The sequence below is a fragment of the Dermacentor albipictus genome, chromosome 7, assembly GCF_038994185.2.
Source record: "Dermacentor albipictus isolate Rhodes 1998 colony chromosome 7, USDA_Dalb.pri_finalv2, whole genome shotgun sequence".
Classification (NCBI taxonomy): Eukaryota; Metazoa; Arthropoda; class Arachnida; order Ixodida; family Ixodidae; genus Dermacentor; species Dermacentor albipictus.
The window spans coordinates 5,888,254-5,908,332 of NC_091827.1; the positions used below are offsets into that span (position 1 = coordinate 5,888,254).

Here is a 20,079-nt window from a genome sequence, read left to right on the forward strand (position 1 = left end):
AATCTACGAATTATATCCGGTGAGTTCGCAAGGCGTGTTAGAACGAATTCTCTTGACTGCACCAGTTTCGAAGTATTTAATAATTTTCAAAATGTCAAACGAAATGCGTTGGCGTTCCAGTTACCTTTGTGCTTCAATGAATAAAACAGCATTTTCAGTTCGTCGGACACCTTGAAAATTAATATCTCGAAACTGGGGCAGTCCTGAGAATTTGTTCCAAGCGCATATGCTTCGCGAACTCACCGGCTGTAATTCGTCTACTGAAATAATGGCCGTAATGGTAATAATTCAAAACGCAATTAACGTGATTAAGATAATTATTTAACTATGTATTTTGATTTCTCGTAGACGTAATGGCCGCCTGATCGAGTAATTTAGATCAAGGATCAGAATTGTGCTATCTGCCACAGGCAATTTTCATTTAATTTGGTGCAGCTAAATCAAAAACCCTGTACATGGTATCGGTGGCGTCATCGGTGAACGGACGACGCGCGCTATTCTGGCGCCATCTCGGAGCCATCGTTGCCGCAGAGCCGGTCTTGCGCGGCATTACGCTTTTCTTCTCATGCTTTCGCCATACCCCCCTCCTCCTCCGCTTTCCTCCTCACGCTCTCTTCGCTATCGCCGTGTTTCACTCCCGCTGCGCTCCGTGCTAATTCGCTCTGATCCTTCGGTGTGCACGCTCGCTCGGTTACACCGAGGACTCCGAGAGACGCCGACGCTCGCCTTAGGAACGGGCTTGCCTAGAAACGCCGTCCAAATCAGAGAGAAACAAAATTACTTACAGGAAGGCTGAGAGGTCGGCCTCAGCTATAGCTTATTCTTGCCTGATACTCTACATTGGGACATAGGGGAAAATTATTGATGATGATGATGATGATAGGAGAAGGAGGTTCGTATATACAAGTCGACAACGTTGTGGCAACTTTAAAGCCGTGCGTGCAATCCAGTCGCTTGTAGAAAGGCCATAGCTTCACCTGTGATCAAGGCGCCACTGTTTACATCAGGCCAAGGACCCAAAAGAAACTCGTCTGATAGCGGCCCCTTATCGACGTGTGCCATGCAAGATACCAGTTTCTGCGGTAATTGCACGTGTGCGGGACAAATGCAGAATATGTGAGCAGCTGTTTCTGGCACCTGAGAGTGTTCACAATCTGGGCTAGTGTCACTGCTATTTATGAGGTGTGTATAACTCTTAGCGGATCGACACCAAGGTGAATTCAGTGCAGCTTACTTGCTTGGCTTCTTTGAAGCTTCTGAGTGCACGCGAAATTTTATTTCTTGGTGCCAAATTAGCATATAACACGATATAGTGGCATTGGCTTAAATAAACAGGCACGTGTATAGTATGTTGTGCCATTTGAGAATGCAGTTAAAGTGCCACTCCTGTCTAAACGTGCACCGGTTCACTGATTGTTAAACTTTGAACAGAGGTGGCATATATTGCAGTAGATGCTGGTTCATACACTGTTTCGGCACACCTACGCCCACTTCGACAGTAAGTCAGACGGGGCCCCTTTCATAACGCATACTCTTTATAATTAACTAGCTTTCCCGTGAAGCAGCTCGCCAAACTAATGGTGTCGCAGTCACTTTTATTTTTCGCAACCAGTGCCTATACAGACACAGTTTTATTTGCTTCTCTTATGACGCAGAAAATGTAGACCTGACTGTCCTGATGAAACCGTGTGCCACAGACAAGCCCGAGCACGGGCTACTAGCCTCTCGCCTCCTTTCGCACCATTACAGTCGCTGCATGCCATTTGCAAAGCAAATGTGCAATGCAGTGAAGCACACTACCGAATGAGGAAAAGTAGCTAGCTTTCCCGCAAGGCAGTTTGTCTACCTAATGATTGAGTAGTCATTCCTGAAATGAACGTGAATGTGCACAGTCTGCTTGTCCTATGACATCAAAAATGTAGTAGCGGTTCTCGTGATGAAACCATGCGCAAGAGACCAGCGCAAGTATGTACAGATTCATTCATCTTCATTTGAACCAGGACCGGTGACGCCATTAAAAGTGGGCAAATTCGCAATGCAGAGAACCACACTTGCAAATCAGGAATGCAGGCGCGTCGTCGAAAGCGATAGCACGTTTTCTGAGAGAACTAAAAAGGCCAGACTACGTCACCATGCAAAGACCGTAAAGCCGTTTGCAGAGTTTCACCGCTGCAAGAAGTGGACAGACAAGCGTTATCAAATCCTAATACTATAATATGTACAGTGGCCACAACAGAGGTCGGGTCTAAAGGCAGCTAGTGCTATTATGCTTCCTGTGGTCTACGGGTCTTTGAGGTAAGCTGGTCAATGTGATGAGTACCGCCTCAGGTTTTGGCGCGCCGATTCATGTTTCCTTGAACTTGTCTATTTCCCTTTCTTACGTCTTAGATTTCTTCCCTCCGTATATGCAGGGTGACAAACCGGGCTTTCTCTCTTTCCTAGTCATCTTTTACCTCACTCTCTCTCTCTCTCTCTCACTCTCCCACTTTCCAGCTCATGCAACCACTTCATCGGTCTGCGGAAACTCAACTACCAGCGCTGGCCCGCCTGAAACGGTCGACACCGGAGATTCGAGCGTCTCAGAGGCCTTGCTTGGCTCACGATACTAGAATTCGCGTTCGCACGCCTTGTGGCGCCATCACTCGGTCGTATGTCACGCGACACCGCATAACAAGCGGCGTAAAAAAACATTTACCGACGATTACGATAGTCCCTAATGCGAAATTTCAGCGCAGCTCTATACGTGTTTTCATTTTGCGATATTTTGGCTGGCATGGACAATCTGTCTCGTGCGACATGTTGGCGCGACTGCCTCGCTGATCGGGAAGCCGCGAGAGGCAGCGTGTGGGCGACGCGTGAGTGCTATTCACAGCAGCAGCCGCACACAGACCTCTGCTCATGCAGCGCTTTGTTTCTATACAAGCGACGCGCGCTACTCTGACATCATCTCGTAGCCATCGCCGCCGCAAAGCCAGTCTTTCGTGGCGCTGTGCTTTTCTTATCACGCTTTCGCCACGCCCTCCTCATCCGCTTTCCTCCTCGCGCGCTCCGCTATCGCCGTCTTTCACGCCCCCCCCCCCCCCCCCCACTTCTGCTCTGCGCTCCGCGTTCGCTATCATCTTTCCTTGTGCTCGTTCGCTCGGTTACGGGGGACAACACCGACGCTCGCCGCAGGAACGAGAGCGCCTAAGAGCTGCGCTCTAAAAAGAAAGGCATTCATGACCGACCATGAGCGACATCGACGACACAGGCGCTCTTTTTACAGCCAATTTCAGTTTCAAGGAGCCTGCCAAGTGGAACTAATTGTTCGCGTAGATGCCACATGAATAGCGCTATTCAAAATTTGATTGTTAGGGTAGGCAGCGCTGAGGACGGGCCCCAAAGTACTCATTCGCTGTAGCCACCTATTGTTGATCATTAGACAGTTGAATACCATCTCTTCGCTAATTACGCACGTATAATTGCGGAAATTCCTCTGTATCTAGAGGCTGCCTATGCGTATACCCGAGTGGTAAACATAACGTTACCATCATTTATATTTGTCTAATTTTAAATATTTGGTGCAGCTAAAAAAAAAAAGACACTTTGTATACACTGTATGGCAGGTTCCTGGTTTGGTTTGGTGCCTGCAGATATGACTCAACACACTACAGTGGATCGGCCATGAATCGGGCGGTCTGTAATTTAGAACTAATAATAAATGAATATTAATCGTTATTATCAATTTTCAGGTTGTACTATTTTAAAATTTGAAGCTAACATTTTTGTTCCTGTAATTGGCGCTAAACTGATCTTCCGCTTCTTCCGTGGGGCACAATCGATATCGCTGGGGCCGTCCGCTCGCGTCACGCAACATGCACCGAATCCCCACTAGTGGTCCTTGTTTTCTGTGCCGGTTTCCTAAGACTGTGGCATGCCGGCGCCATGCCAACAATACGTCATTCCACCAAATCAGTTAACCGACTAGGGCACCGAACAATCGGCTCGAAGTCCTTCATCGTTCGAGAGCGCCTAACGCAAACCGGTCCTCGTATGTGAAAATCTGGCTTGCATATATAACGAATTGAACGTGTTCCAAGTGCATTATAAACTGTGATCCTTCGATGTATCATGTTCAACTCATCCATTCCTAACTTCCGACACCTCTTGAAGTGTTTGCTAACAAAGAATTTTAGATTTTTGTAATCGTGCCACATTGTGGTCAAGGACATGGCGGAAGTAGCAGTATAATTCGCAATTCAGTTTCTATGGAACAAATTTAGTCGCAATACTGCGCAGCTCATGTTCATCTCAACTTCCTTTACAGCTCATATTGCAATTTGCGAATTGTAGCCGCTGAGCTTGCAAGACATATCCACTTGAAATTTCAAGGGTGACACCAGTTTCCTGATATTACTTCCCAAAGTGTGCAACCAAATACAAGGGCGCTCCAGTTTTTAGTGCTTTAATGCATAAATGAGCGTTTTGTTAAAAATTAAGTGGAATAACCGAGCATTTTTACGGCAAGTTTGATCCCGCATATACCTACAAACTGGCGTCATTCTGGAAATTCATTCTAAGCGAGTAAGCCTCCCAAACTCACCGGTTACAACTCGTAAATTTCAATATGTGCCATAAAGTAATTAATTGAAATGATAATTAGTACATTTTTGTTAATTAGTTGTACATGTGTTTGGATTTATCGCGAAAGTAATATCCGCCTTTCGGTATGGTGCAGCCCAAGGACTAGAATTATTTAATTTGCAACAGGCGATTTTTTAAAAATTCCATAAAACTTAAAAATGATCACCGTGTAGCTCAATGGTACTTTTGATTTCTCATGTTTACTTCTAATGCTTCTTTGGCAATGATGGTGTTACGATTGATGACGCAATACTGAGGCCTCCTGGCAATAACCACCTAGGGAATAAGATTTAAATGTCTAGAGGCAACCAAAGGGTAAATTTCACTGAACGTATAACTTTAGCCGAGCAATCATGATGACCATTTTCAAGAAAACATAAAAAAATTTCTGACAGATAATATTTCACACAAATATTCGCAGCTAGGCCAATGTGAGAAAAAACATATATGAATAAATTACTGCAAGATACGCTGCAAAAATAATTTACTACTACACACCTTGGCTCGCGGACTTGTGTCCCTGGGTTGCAACAATGCTTCCTGAAGCTTGTGCGAGCAGCGTTTGCAGGAATGCTTATCCAAAGTGTAGAGTATAGCCTTTAGAAGGGATATAGTTAAAGCAGCCTCTCAAACTCCTTCCTCTCTGTGGACCTGTAGACATTAATAGCAGTCAGCTCGTATTTTCAGTTAGAAATGAGTATCCGAAACTGTCGAATATAATGTCCTAGAATCGAATAAGTTCGTGCTCTATATTTTGAATATTTGCGCGTCTCCAGAAGGTAAAAAGAAATGTTGCGTATGGCCAATATATCTAACAAATTGCGGCACGTAACGAGAATTCGCACTCTGAATTCTCAGAATTCGCACTCTGAGAGTGCGAATTCAGTTCGCACTCTCAGAGCAAAAAGAACGGTGAAAAAAAAACTTCTTGCAGAAAATCCTCATGAGAGTTGTCGAAGTATATGTGTAAACATTGTGCCACTTGCTCGTTCATCTCCCCGCAGCCCGGTGTCATTATCAATGTTATAAAACTTGATTCGACCAATATAAACGACAGCGCTGCGGAGACACGAACTGTTGGGGACAAGGTGAATGGATGACGCGAGCAAACTGCTGCAGGTGGCGGCGCCAGGCGCGCTGATGACGTTCCGACCATTATCAGCTGTTATCGCTCATTGCCATAATTGTCCATCCGCGTCGAACCATTATAAACAATGATCATCCGTATTCCATCGGCGGCTGCGTATGGGGCGGCCTCGCACGCCCTATATTGGAAGCGATCTGCGATGGGGACCGAGTGCGCAGAGTGCTGATGGCTTCGCGCGCGCTGTGTTCTCGCCGCTTAGTTATAGCGTTGAAGCGAGAGGCAGCACGTAGGTGAGTTCGCTCGCTGCTGAGTGCCCTATCTTGAGAGTGGTCGTCTTATCTGACGGACGGACGGACGAGCCTCCTCATTGGGCAGGCACAGAAATGCTTACGCATTTGAGAGTGTCGGGGCACTGTGCCGTGGTATACGCGTGCCTCCAGCGTGAGCAAGAGGAGCAGTCGCGTGCTGGAGGTGCGCCGCTCTTTTCCCGGGACGTAACTCGCGCGCTCGGCGCAATCCCTCTGAACACATTGCGCCTGCAGAGTGCCCGCGCAGCTCATTGCCAACCCAAGCGCTAGACAAAAGGAAAACAGAAAAAAAAACCGCATCGTCTGTTTCAATTAACGCACGCACACATCGCACGCACGATCTCGAACTGAGCCACACATCGTATACTTCTCTAATATATCCTGATTGTTACACGAAGCTGTCATATCCGCGTCGTCTGTTTCATTACAGCGCACGCACATATCGTGTATGATCTCGAAAGCCATACACCGTCTGCTTCATTTGCAGTGATGGTCTGCTTCACTTATCTTATAAGCCTTTATGCGTCTACCCGTATACCTAAAAAAAAGGAGGTGCGGCGTTCGGCACGTTCTCGAGGGCATCGCTAACGCGGGCGCGCTCTACCGGCTAGTCAACATACAAAAGTGCGCGCAGGGCCAACAAACACGCACCCGAGCGGCATTTGTCGTCCCGGGTCTATAGCAGTCAGAAGCAATCGCACGCCTGCGCCGTACAGCAGAGCTCGTGCGAGCTAGCGCTTCGAGGCAGTGCACTATATAAACGAAGAGAGCGTATACGGGGCGCGCGCGCTATAATGCCTGGTGCAGATCTTTCTTTATTATTTTTTCTTATGTTTTCTCTTCGGGCGTGCCGGCCCAATTAGCTGTGGGCGCCGGCGACGCCGCTCCCCAATTTGCATATCCGGATCCACCGTCGGCCGCCCACGCTGTCGGCGAAAGAACAGCGTTGTTGTGCGCCTCCTCCCCTGCATCCTCCCCCCTCCTTCGCCTCCCTTTTGAATCTCAGCCGCAAGCCGCTTCTCGAGCCTAATCCACAGCCAAGCCTATGCTCGCGCGCACCCGCACTGCGTCTAAATGAAATCACGGCGGCTCTCGAGGCACATCGCAAGCGCGAACAGCAGCGGACGCTACCTCTATGAGCAAGCGCGGTCATTATAATACACCGTCCGCTGCACAACAGGGCACACTCGCTCGCGCGCCCGTCGTCGAGAGGGTATCACTGCGCCGAGGGTGAGCGGCGCTTTCCACCCTAATGGGCCGCGCCGCAGCTCGAACGCGAGCGAGAGAGAGCGCCTGATTTCCATATACCAAGCACGCACGCACGCACACGCACGCACACACGACGCACAGATGGATTACTCGCGCACGGAATCAACTGTAACGCCGTGTTCTCGATGAACGCACGGCACTATGAGCACGAGAGCATTCGGGGCAAAAATGAATCCCGTACAAGAAGAGGACACGGCTATGCGACGAAGGAACAGGCTTCATAAAGCACGCTGGGGGGAAGAGATGTACGGGGCCTGGCTGCCTCACCCCAGACCGTCCTCCGTGGGTGCGCTTCTTACACGCGCCTGATGTGTGCGTCTGTGCGAATATGGAGTACGCGAATGCTCCTTTCTGAGAAGCGAGAGACTCGCGGAGGATTGCGAACGGGATAAGGGCGAAAAAAAAGAAGAGGAGCCTTTCCGTATAAGCAGCGGACACAGAGCTCGTGTATATACAAAAGACATGCAAATGCGGTCTCAGTCTGCTCTGTGGATCCTTCGTCTTGTACGCCGAGCGGTCGCCACGCGAACAGACGCGTAGTAGACGTGCAAGAGGATGCCGTCCGCAGCGGCGCTTTCATGCGTATATATATGTGTGCCCTTTGCTCGCGTATGTGTATGCACCCGCGGGATATATACTGCATTCGTTCCCTCCGTTTTCCTTGCTCTTCGTACACCAACGCCTAAATCGGCGCTCACGCGCGAGTGCACATTAATGTGCGCCACATACATGTCTGCACAAGCTCTTTACAATGTGTAGTCAATCTTGAACCTCGAGCACGATGAACACGAACGAAATAAGTTATACGAACTCTGAAAGCGAAACGCTAAATCACTTAAGTTTAGAACGGGTTTTTGGCAAATCTCGGTTTACTCGCTCTTCCTTTTCTTTCGTGATATCACCCGCCGTGGTTGTTCAGTGGCTATGGTGTTAGGCTGCTGAGCACAAGGTCGCGGGATCGAATCCCGGCCACGGCGGCCGCATTTCGATGGGGGCGAAATGCGAAAACACCCGTGTTCTTAGATTTAGGTGCACGTTAAAGAACCCCAGGTGGTCGAAATTTCCGGAGTCCTCCACTACGGCGTGCCTCATAATCACAAAGTGGTTTTGGCACGTAAAACCCCATAATTTTTTTTTTTCTTTCGTGATATTATGTTTGTCTTTTTTTAAGAGAAAAGTTTATAATTAGACTGAAAGAAGGAAACAACCTTCTTGAATTTAGCGCCAATATCGCAGTGCCGGTGAGGTCGTGGTGACATTACGGGTCGCAGGGCATTTTAGCTCGTTTAGGACGCATCACGACGAGTCTCGAAACATAACCCCCACTGCCCCGGCAGGAGATAAATAATAAACAAGCATGACCTACATGGCCGCTATTCTCAATGGAAACTTGACCTCAGCTGTTGTGTTGGACCTTGCCAGTGCACAGCCGACACCGCCCACTTTCAAAAGTGTTTTGTGTGAAGGAGGGGGGGGGGAGAGGCAGACAGCATATTTTGCCTCTCTCCCTTACACACTATTGACAGTAGCGGGCAAGTTCCCCCATGCGGCCGCCACCCCCCGTTAAGTACGCCTATGGAGCAAGCGGAATAACTTCCTAGAACCTCCAGTCGGTGAATGTGTGAGTGACCGATCGATTGAGCATGCGTACATCCGTGTGCACGTGTGCGTATGTGTTGGATGGATGGTTGGATGGAATTCACGAGCATCCCGTCTGAAGCGGAGTGATGACTCGTGCCTCACGCGGTATGCCTCTCTGATGAGCCTATTCCCGGCTGTGAAGAACAGTGGCTCATACCGACAAACCAAAGAGCCTGAGAGGGTCTGGCTGGTCTGTCCCCTAAGCCACCATCCGTCGTCGACGCTCGCTCCCCACCCCCTTCTCGCCTATCATGCGCATCCAGCCGCCCGTGGACCCGGTCGGTGAATCGGCGTGAACGAGCTTGGAGTGCACGCTCAGCCGCGACTACATGTACTCGCCTCTTGCGGGCGCACCCACGCACACAGGCTACGTCGCATTCATTCATGCGGGGCAACAAACCGCTCCTCTCAACCCGAGCAGGGCAAGAGCAGCTCGCACCGACGAGGGCCCGGCGGCCGCACGCGCACAAGTAACGCGCGTGCATGACGCACACCAAGCCACACGCCCCGCTGAAAGAGCGAAATTAACGCGCTTTGCAATGGAAAGCGCGGCCGTAAACAGGCGCTCGTCCGCGATGCTCTCGGGGTCCATGAATTCTCGATCGTGCCCTCCGCGTCGAACGGCCTGCGGTCACCTACTTTCGACGCCGCGGGTGGTGTTGCTCCCTCGGTTCCGACGAAAAATCTGCCTGTCGTCGCACGGCTCGGAAATCTGGGCAGCGTCGCTTAGTTACGCCGCGCATTCTTAACGGCAGTTGCGATGCCTGTAGCTACTTCCACACGAAAAAGCATTATTAAGTTCTATCTCAGTGAATATAGTTTCTATAGAAAAGCTCTACGAGCTGTATGCCAATCTTGCCAACTGCTGGGTAATTACCCTGCAGTATGGTATTTCGGCATTCTTGCTTCTTAGTACACATATATAAGAGCGTGCGACAATTTTTCGATGAAATGTTGATGTTTTTTATTGTGATAGCAATTATATGGACACTCCAGGCGCATTTCTGCCGTCGCCGTTAGGTTCCGTATGAGTGAAAGCGTGTAAGGTTGAGTCGGCGAACGCGGTTCAATCTCGCGTGCGCCAGCGAGGAACGCAGCCCGGATGCGTGCCCTCTCCTGTCGCGCGCGAGGCAGGGGGGTCAGGAGAGGGAGGAGGGGCGTTCGTCTCCGGCGGCTGCTAGGATGCTTCGATGTCCTCCTCGCCCGCCCCTCCGTACAGAGTGGAGACAACCGCGGCGTCTACTATGGCGCTGGCCACGCGAATCGCGGGCGCCGTAGTAGACGCCTTTGGCGAAAGTAGGGACGCGTTGCCTGCGCTCCTGTGTATTGAAAGCGATGTGCGACGCGGTCAAAGTGCGCGCCCGCGCGGGCTTCAACTTCAAAGCGATCTGCGATGTTTGTAGAGTGCGCGTAGTGCCGGTAGCTTCGTATGCGCTGTGCTTTCGACGGTTCGTTAGCGTTGAAGCGACAGATGCATGGAAGGCAATTCGCTTGTTGCTGCCGCGATTCCCCACTCCAGAATTTTGACAGCGAGTTCCCACGCTCATCGAGCGAAATGTGTTCATGTTTACCTGTGCGCGCGTGACACCGTGCTGGTTAGTTTAGTTAAAACACGCTGACGGGCTAGTTGGTTCAAATCCATGATAGAATGTGTAAGCGCGACTAAATAAGGACCTGGAAAGAAGCAGCCACAGAAAGACAGCGCAGCCTCTGTGTGTCTGTTTCTTTCTAGGTCCTCGTTGAGTCACGCTTACATATTCTATAATTGTTAATTTAGTTGGTAAGTGAATATCTACAAGGTCATACGGCCGATAAAACTACTATCCTCACTTCGTATAGCTATCTAATAATTTGCTATAGCAATCGGTGATTCGTCTTTCAAGCGCAAATGCGATTTTTTTTATTGCCTGGCGTTTTAATGACCTCGGAAGTATGCTTTGGGAAATATAAGATGTGCAAAATCTGGCGAATCACACTCTCTGAAAACAATAATAGAACATGCTTAAAACTCATATGCATGTGCGTGTTTTTGATCGACCTAGGAATTTTCAAGATGATAGCGGCCGTCTAAGGTGAAGCTAAGTAAGTAAGTATTAAGGTTATGCTCACTTGAAGCCTAATCCCGAGAAAAGTTAACAAGCGTGGAAAACGCGATCTTTTTAATTTAGCAGCGACGAGGAAGTCAGCGTCAAAGCGGTCAACTACGTCAATCAGGGACGCAATGACATAATGTGACCACGGAAAAAGTGCATAAATATCTCAGCGCTGGCCCAACTCAATATATTATCTTTACCGCACATATAATGCTGCCTCTGAAAGAACTTGAAGAATGAGAAAGCAGAAGAAAAAAGTTAGATAAACATGAGCTGAAAACCGGTAGGCCTTCGTATTAGTTAACTGGTAATCCCGGTTTTATAGTCTTCGTCACGGCCTCGCAAGACGGCACAATCTTCAATATAAGCTGTTAATAATCAATGAATCTTGTCCTTTCTTACCGTATACTCAACAAATGTTGCTTGTATCTGCTGCTGCAATTCTCAAAACGATACATCAGAAGATATTCGAGCTTCTAATATTCTAGTTTATTTGCTGGTGGAAGCAAAACCCAACGCAGGCTATCAAATGCGCTGGTTCTATAGCTATAAGACACTGTTTGATAAATGTAGGTGTGGCCAAAGTTTCACGGCACGTTTATTATAGGAAAACGTTGCTTTTTAAGATTATTTAATACTTGTGGATATCTATTTCGACAGCCTGTCACTTATTATTAATGTTCCTGTTGTTTTAATTCCCCTTGTGAAGTATTTGAATGAGAAATCAGCGCATACTGGGTCAAACGTAGGGTCAGGGCAAAAGCTACGTAAAGTCGCGTAAAGCGTTTCCGGCTGCGGCATAGCGTCTTTTTGAAAAGGCGATTGGCAACACTGATGTATGCCAAATCAAGTAAGTCGTACATCAAAGAAAGTAAAGCTGTACAAAGGTGTTCTTAGATCATTCCGAAGTACTAAAGGTCTGTTTTGGCATGCACTGCCCGAAATTACCTTATTCTTTGCAATCGGTTACATACTTTGACGATGGTTATGATTGACATTTGATACGCACCCCACCTCCACACGAAAGCCATTGCGGAAGTTCCCGCTTCGCTGTGAAACAGCCGCTCTTACACCGTGGGCTTCGCAAGCGGAAAAACACCAAGGACTCAACCCTGCAAGTTCCCTTAACCTTCTCTGCACCAAAAAAAAAAAAGAAAAGAGCCTAAAGACAAGAAATTCACTTGAAATTCGTGAACTCACAATAACATACCGTCATTGAGGCTTTGGCACGAAATTCAGAAAATGAAAGTGTGACCTGTATTTTGTGCGCGATATAGAAATCAAGCTTTTTTCCCATCATGCGAATAGAACTCCGTATATCTTCGATAGCCTGCCCTTACATTGCGCGCGCGTCAGAACGCGGCCGCCGTGCACCACCGGCAAGTGTGACTTGTGACTTCCATAGCCGAATCGCACTGCTCAAGCAGAGCCTGCGCGGGACGGGATTGGTCCACGCAGGTACACTGCCGACGGGGAGACGAAACCGCGAAGCTCGTGCTGCGCCGCACAGACGCCACGGAGCCGGCTGTTTAATTGGTCGCAGTATAGCTTTCACCGTTCCTAGTACTCTGAGAGCTGCACTTCACTGCTGACCATCCCGAGATGGCCAAATACATTCAGCGAGAGTAGCTGAGCTTTCTTTCTTTCTTTCTTTCTTTCTTTCTTTCTTCCTTTCTTTCTTTCTTTCTTTCTTTCTTTCTTTCTTTCTTTCTTTCTTTCTTTCTTTCTTTCTTTCTTTATTTCTTTCTTTTGAATTATGAAAGCCCGCCTGAGAAAGAAAGGACCACTTAAAGCAAGCTTCCGATAGAAGTGCTACCAATTAAGAGAGAGAAGGACTTTAATGAAAGCTTAAGAGAGCTTTAATGGGAGATTAAAAGAGGCCACCCAAGGAAAAAAAAAACATTAGGACCACGCACCTTTCCGAAATGCTAAATATACGCAGCGGTTCGCTCTGCTCTGGGTGTACGCCATGTAGAAGGTAGATAAATTCGGCGAGTTTTACGAGTCACCTCATTCAAGGGCCCCACCTAAACAGCGATGACGCTTCATTTCCCATTTGCCACCAGCGCAATACAGCTGTAAATAGAGAGGCGAGTGCACGCTACATCATAAATTAGGCTCGCTCATATGCTCTCTTTAATCGGACGCGGCCATATGTCTCTTCGCACAACGCGACAGGCTATTAGTGCAGGCCATCAGAAATCGCGCTTGCCAACACACACACACACACACACACACACACACACACACACACACACACACACACACACACACACACGTATATATATATATATATATATATATATATATATATATATATATATATAGAGAGAGAGAGAGAGAGAGAGAGAGGCGAGAGAGAGAGGGAAAAGAAAATTCGGACTATGCTCTTCAGGCATTGCATGCACAGAAATGCACACCCGCATTCATCTGCACATAACTTAGCCTGTACATATAAGTTCGTGATTCGGAGCCATCCTTCTGTAGCACTGAAATAGTATTCGCGGCTAGCAACGTTAGTCCTGGAAGAAAACTGTCTTCTAGGCCTAACGTTTTAGATCATGAATGATTGGCAATGCGATCAGTTCTCTGCCGTTCTGAGTACACACCTCAAATAGTCACAGGGAATTCGTGGTCATGAGATGTGAACCAGAATAAATCAATAATGAGTTGATCGTGCATTCTGCAGGTATTTTCAAGTCATAAACGACAGCTTACGCACATCACTGAAAATTATATAATCGTTTCATTCTGTCATTACGAACCTACACATGAGTGCAAAATCTGGAGTATTGAAAATATTAAATTCTGCGGCTTCACGCGCCAAAATCATGATTTGGGGTATAGCTAATACACTTGTAAATGAAGCAAAGGAGCGAAAGAAAATTTTCTATAGAGAGCCTCAAGTTTTCAGACTGAAGAGAGGATATAACTAAATCGCCTAGAGAGAGAAAGGAAGCTTTAATAGTGGGCTAAAGGAAACACCGTCGTCTTAGGAGAAAGCGAAAGTGCACTGTTGACGGAAATCTGACAGGGCGAAGTGCATGAATAAAAAGGAATTTCAAGAAAATAATGGAACGAGCTGGAAGCGTAACCAGAAGTGCACCCGGTTGGCTAATCTGCACGAAGAGAGGTGACCAATAAATATAGAAAGATGATAGAGAGGGCTGATGCAGAGATATAGAATATTAGACATCTATACTGGATGGATACACTGTTGCTACAGAAGACCGGACTTTCAACTCTGCAATCACTGACGACATCTTGAAGTAGATGCAATAATGTTTTGCATGTCTTTCCCTTTTACAGGCTAAAAAAATCTAAAAATTATTGAAGCTACTTCAATATGTCGTCGGTGATTGCAGAGTGAAAGTCCGGTCTTCTGTAGCAACATTTTTTCCCCTTTTACAGGCCAGAGCAAGTTATAGCTCAGGCCGACCTATCTGCCTTTCTGTAAATAAATTTCTCTCTCTCCTCCCCTTTTACTTCATATGATGATTGTTTTGACAAATGTTTTGCACCCACTGCCTCTGTAACGTCCCAAAGATCTTGAGACTATTAATAATAAAGAAGAGAGAAAGAGAGAATGGGGACAGAGAGACGCGGTCAATACTAGCTCGCGTTGGAACAACGTCACGTAGTTAAATGTGCGCGCAGGCAGCTCATCGAACCAGCGACACCATGGGAAGACCTTTTGTCCGCGAGGTGGGAGCATTGTTCTTAATTCGATTCGTTTGATTTTCCAGAAAGAGGGAAAGAAAAAAAGAACATGAAGGAATAGTTTCAGGTGCACTAAAAGCTGCTATTAACAGCTTGGCTGGGCCGGGACACCATTACATGACAAATGGACAAGACGATACATAATTCTACATAACTTTTAAAATACAAACAACAACTGCATTCTGACCACTACATACATAGCTTAGCACTATGTCTACAAATTATACACTGAACAAAGAAACATTGTTTTGATGCGACAAGTCGTTTTCAATTTAGTAAAAAAGAAAAACAAAGTAACAAGCCAAAAATGCATCAGATAAAAAGAAAGAAAACATCGCAGTTGCATAGAACCTTTGTTAAAATATGACATAAACCAGAATACCATCACGTAGTAATGACTCTGCGTTTATAAAGCCGAAGCGTAGGTCTTTCAATATGAAATTTATTACATGTTCATAGTGATTAAGTATGCTTGGGGAGTTGTAGTGTAAAGCCTGAAGTTTATAATTATTTAGTAACTTTGGAACATGCCATATATCACTGTTTGGAGTACACGATGATAGTATCTCCAGGCGTTAGGCATGCAGTATCTCTTAAAAACTGCTTAGAAGCGTACTGGTTTGGGCTGGTTGGTTACTTTTCATGATCAATGAATTATTTGCGCACTACTTGGAACGAGGTGTGGGGGACTAGAGACACAAGCGAAAGCTTTCAATTGGCTTTTAATGGTAGGAAGGCGAGTGGTTTTTATACATACATAAATGTGAGGGAATCTGAAACACATTATAAAATACGCATGTACAATAAACAAGACATACTTGCACCCGTGCATTCGCAATAGCAAGATAAATTCGAAACAATACCCAAGGCACACATATTTATTTATTTATTTATTTATTTATTTATTTATTTATTTATTTATTTAGGATACCTTACAGGCCCTATGGGGGCATTGTGTAAGGGGGGCTACAAAATCAAGGGGGAAAAAAGCGTAAACAGCCTTTTAAAGTGTAATACAAAAGATACGCCTCAATGCAGGGCTCGTCAACATTACTACCAAAAACATGTAAAAGGAACAACTGAAGTAATGAAAGGCCACAAAGGTACACTTAAGGAAATAACGCGAGTAAAACTCAACGTAAGGTACTAATACTCGAAAGTAAAATACACGAAAAATGAACATATCAGGGAGTACAATTCTTGAAGGGATATTTAGGGAAACAAACGCAAAAAAGCTATAATATATACAGGGCATACAAGTGAACACGTGACGCAGCTTAAAATAGCAATTCATAGGAGCGAGATAACAATGCATCAATAAAAAAAAAATCACAGGAACTTAGAAGCACATCGCCAAGTGTAAGAGACAAGATAACGTGATTTGTAAGTGCTATTATAAAAAAAAGGTCGTGTAGGAGATGACGAAATTTTTCTTGATCTGACTCGGAAGCAGTGTGATCAGGCAGATTGTTCCACAAGCGAATGGCCGTAGGGAGCGCGGAAAAGTTAAAAGCATGTGTCGTACCGTGCATATATATGCAGTGGATATGCAGTGTGGATTGTGTGGCGTTATAAACATATTTGTTAAACAAGGACAACAGAGCGATATTACGGCGAAGAACTAAAGGCTGTATGGAATGATCGAGTTTCATTTGCGTTACGCTGGAGTGATGGCTATAATTACGTGAAATGAAACGGGCAGCTCGGTTTTGGACTGATTCAAGCATGTCGATTAACTATGTAGGATGCGGGGACCAAATGGATGATGCATACTCGAGCTGTGGACGAACAAATGTCTGATAGGCCAATTTGCGGATGTTGGAAGGTAAATGACCCACATTACGACGTAGGTAACCTAATGTCCTTGAAGCTTTTGCGCAAACGGCTGCAATGTGGTCTGTCCAGGAGAGGTTTTCGGTTAGGTGAACACCCAAATATTTATACGATACTGTATGTAACAATTCTTTATTATTGACGTTGTATAAAAAATGTGAGTTGTCACGCTTACGACTAAAAGAAATTACCTGATATTTTGATACATTTAAAGCCATTAACCAGGTGTTACACCAATTATGAATTAGGCTAAGGTCATTTTGAAGGGCCAGGTGGTCGCCAGTACTGTTAATTGATCTGTAAATAATGTACTCGTCAGCGAAAATACGTAAGCGAGAAGAAACATTAAGTGGCAAATCATTTATGTAAATTAGGAAGAGTAAAGGGCTCAAAACGCTGCCCTGAGGCACACCGGAAGTAACGTAAGTAGGAGACGAAGCGATATTATTAACTGCTGTGAACTGTTCACGATTCGAAAGAAAATTACGAAGCCATGTTAGAGTGAAGGAGTCAATTCGAAGTGCAGTTAATTTTGCAATAAGGCGACAATGAGCTACACGATCAAATGCTTTGGAGAAGTCAAGGAAAATGCAATCGGTCTGCTGGTTATCGTTCATGTTAACGTGCAGGTCAGTCGTGAATTTGACTGACCTGCACCTGTATATATATCGATGGCACGTCACATTTATGTATGCATATAAACGACTTTGCTCACTACCATTAAAACCAATTGAAGATTCGCGCTTGTGTCTGTCGTCCTCCAGACCTCGTTCCAAGTGGTGCGCAAATAACATTGATCATGCTTAAAAGCATCAGAAGCCAAATAAAAGGAACGCAAACTGTGAAACTCACATGTGTGTTCAACTTTAGAACTACCGTAACTCTCTTACGTAGGTTTTGTTGACGGTACACGTAATCAAGACTAGTGATAGCACGAATAACTTTGTTTTGTAGAATCTAAAATCTTGCTAGCTTGTTTAAGTGAAATATGGCTGCCCAGACTAGATTTCAATAATTTACGCGAGAGATCAAAAGGGTGTGACACACCTTTATCTTTACCTGCGCCTGGAAAAGTCGTCGTCGACAGCGAGTGCACCAACTACAGAAGAGGCTTTTTTTACAAACATTGGTGGCATGCTGGTCCCGATTCACGTGAGTAGAAAAGCTGACACCAAGAATTTTGTGTTCACCGATAATATCAATTTTCTGACCAGCTTACGCAAATGCCCGAGTTTTGAAAGTTCTTATTTGTGGCGAAAAGAAAATATGCATTTCGACAAAGGAAAGCTCCCGGCAGGATGTCTCTGGCGGTCGACGTTGCACTCAGAAACAATTGCATGCTGTCCTGTGCTTTGTTGTAGAAGATACGTATGTGCATTGAGGCGTTCGTCTCCCATGAGTGCGCCTCGCATATATATATATATATATATATATATATATATATATATATATATATATATATATATATATATATATATATATATATATATATATATATATATATATATATATATATATATATATATATATATATACACACACATATATATATATATATATATGCAATAAGTCCTCCACGATCTTTGTCCGCAAAGTGAGGAAGGCTGCGTACATGGCTAAGAGTAAAAGCGTAGCATAGAACAAGAACACCTTTACGCCTGGATTTCTGAGCGAAAGAAAAAGTGTACTTATATAACAGACAAGTGCGGTATGCACGTGTGCCTGAATATGCCCGCTGGTATTATACGCCGCGGGGACACACCATCAGCACCAATTTTCTTTTCATCCCCGTAAACGCAACCGTTCTTCCAACAACGAGATTTGTTGAACAGTCGGCGAGAGCGAGGCTGAAGATCTCAGCGGATCGTTGACTATGAAAGCTGCAGAAACTCGCCGACCGGTGTTATGCTCGAGCTGCCGCAGCTAGCCCCTCCACACGCGGGAGAACTCTGAAAACGTTGTGGAGAAAGGCCATCATGGCCACCGCAGAGTTAAAGAGCGAGCGAGTGAATGCTTATACTGCCACCAACTTTCGGGGGCTAATATGGCGTCCCATGCCAATTCTCCTGCTGTTGTCGCCGGCGCGGAATGGGTCTCCTTTTTTGCTCGTTTCGCTTACGTGAGCTCTCTAATTGCCTGCGGGAGCATTCTTGCGCTGCCTCGCAATGAGTATACCAGTCTGCACGAGCTGCGCTTAGCGCATGCGCTCCTTGCTTCAACTAAACGGTGCAGCGTTTTGGAGGCTAGATAGAGCTCGGCCCTAACGGCAGGGCGGTGACCACAATGGTGCCGTCGTGTTCCTCCGCGACGACGTGCGGTGGAGTCGTCCGCCCTGCTATACGGAAACAGACGTCGTAATTGTGGGTGCGCAACACACATGAGCACAGTTCCGTCTGCGTTGCACGAACCTGCCTTCTGCATTCCTATATACGGCTGCAGACGTTACATTAGGAGGTATAGGGACAAACAAAACGGTACTATCATTCACTGTTATCCCTCTCGATACCTCTTTGTTGCTTACAGGTCATTTTAACTGGAGTGATAAATGAGTAAATTATGGCCGGACACAATAACATTGCATGAAATGTGCCCATATGCTGCTTCTAGACTGTGGCGCTACGAAACCATGAATTTCGCGCAGCCATAGCTGCACTAGTTTTACACCAGATGCTTCAGATAGTTTCATAGTGCCGCGCCACTACTCCGATGAAAAAGAGGACAACGCGAGTATGCATGAGCGTTTTTGTCAAGGCGCAGTGAAGTAGAAGTCGCAGTTGCCCTCGGTATTAAAAAGGCGACCTACCACTGTGCCTCCTGAATAGCGCTCTACGACCCCTGTTTTTTGACGTCGCGACACTGGTGGTTAACAACAAGATGGCAACAGCCAAGGGCACCGAGTAAAGCGGCATATACAAACAGATGGATGTGTCATAAGAACTATGTGGTGACGTTCGAGGGACGGTACTACTTTCCCCCGCGCATTGTATATATACGGCGAGCCCCTCCACTTCCATCGCAGTCGCTTTTAGAGCAGTGCACGCATTTAGAGGAGCGTGTAAAAGAGCCGCACGGCGTTTTCGCTTGCTTTTACGGTAAAGAAATAGCCTCGCAGGACGGAGGCAAGTGCATGAACGTTTGCCTTCGGCCGCAGCAATTGCATGCTCTTCGGGTCAGATTTATGACCACCGGGATACCGCGCGCAAGCAGACGCCGAGCCGCGAGAACGCCACTTAGGGACTTTCTTCTTTTTTTCTTGGTTTGTTTGTGTCTGTGTGTTTATACGGCGCGAACGCTTGCCTTCTGTGGAAGCTTCGCAGGCGACCAATCGTGCCACGAGAGGGGGCATACGGTCCCCCTCCCCGCAGACTCCCAAGTGGTAATTATTAGGCCCACTGCGCTGCCGACGCTGCTAAGTGGTATAGTAACACCACAGCGAAGAGCAGCTCCAAGCACGGATGCTGGCAGTCCGCATTCGACGTCGCCGTATACGTCCAGGGGAAGTCCT

At 46.4% G+C, this 20,079-nt stretch overlaps 1 protein-coding gene across 3 annotated transcripts in view; it reads right to left on the reverse strand.

Annotated features, from left to right (window-relative positions):
* Positions 1-20,079, reverse strand: part of trh (PAS domain-containing protein trachealess) — a 602,053-nt gene that overhangs the window by 247,596 nt on the left and 334,378 nt on the right. The gene's annotated exons all lie outside the window — the stretch shown is intronic.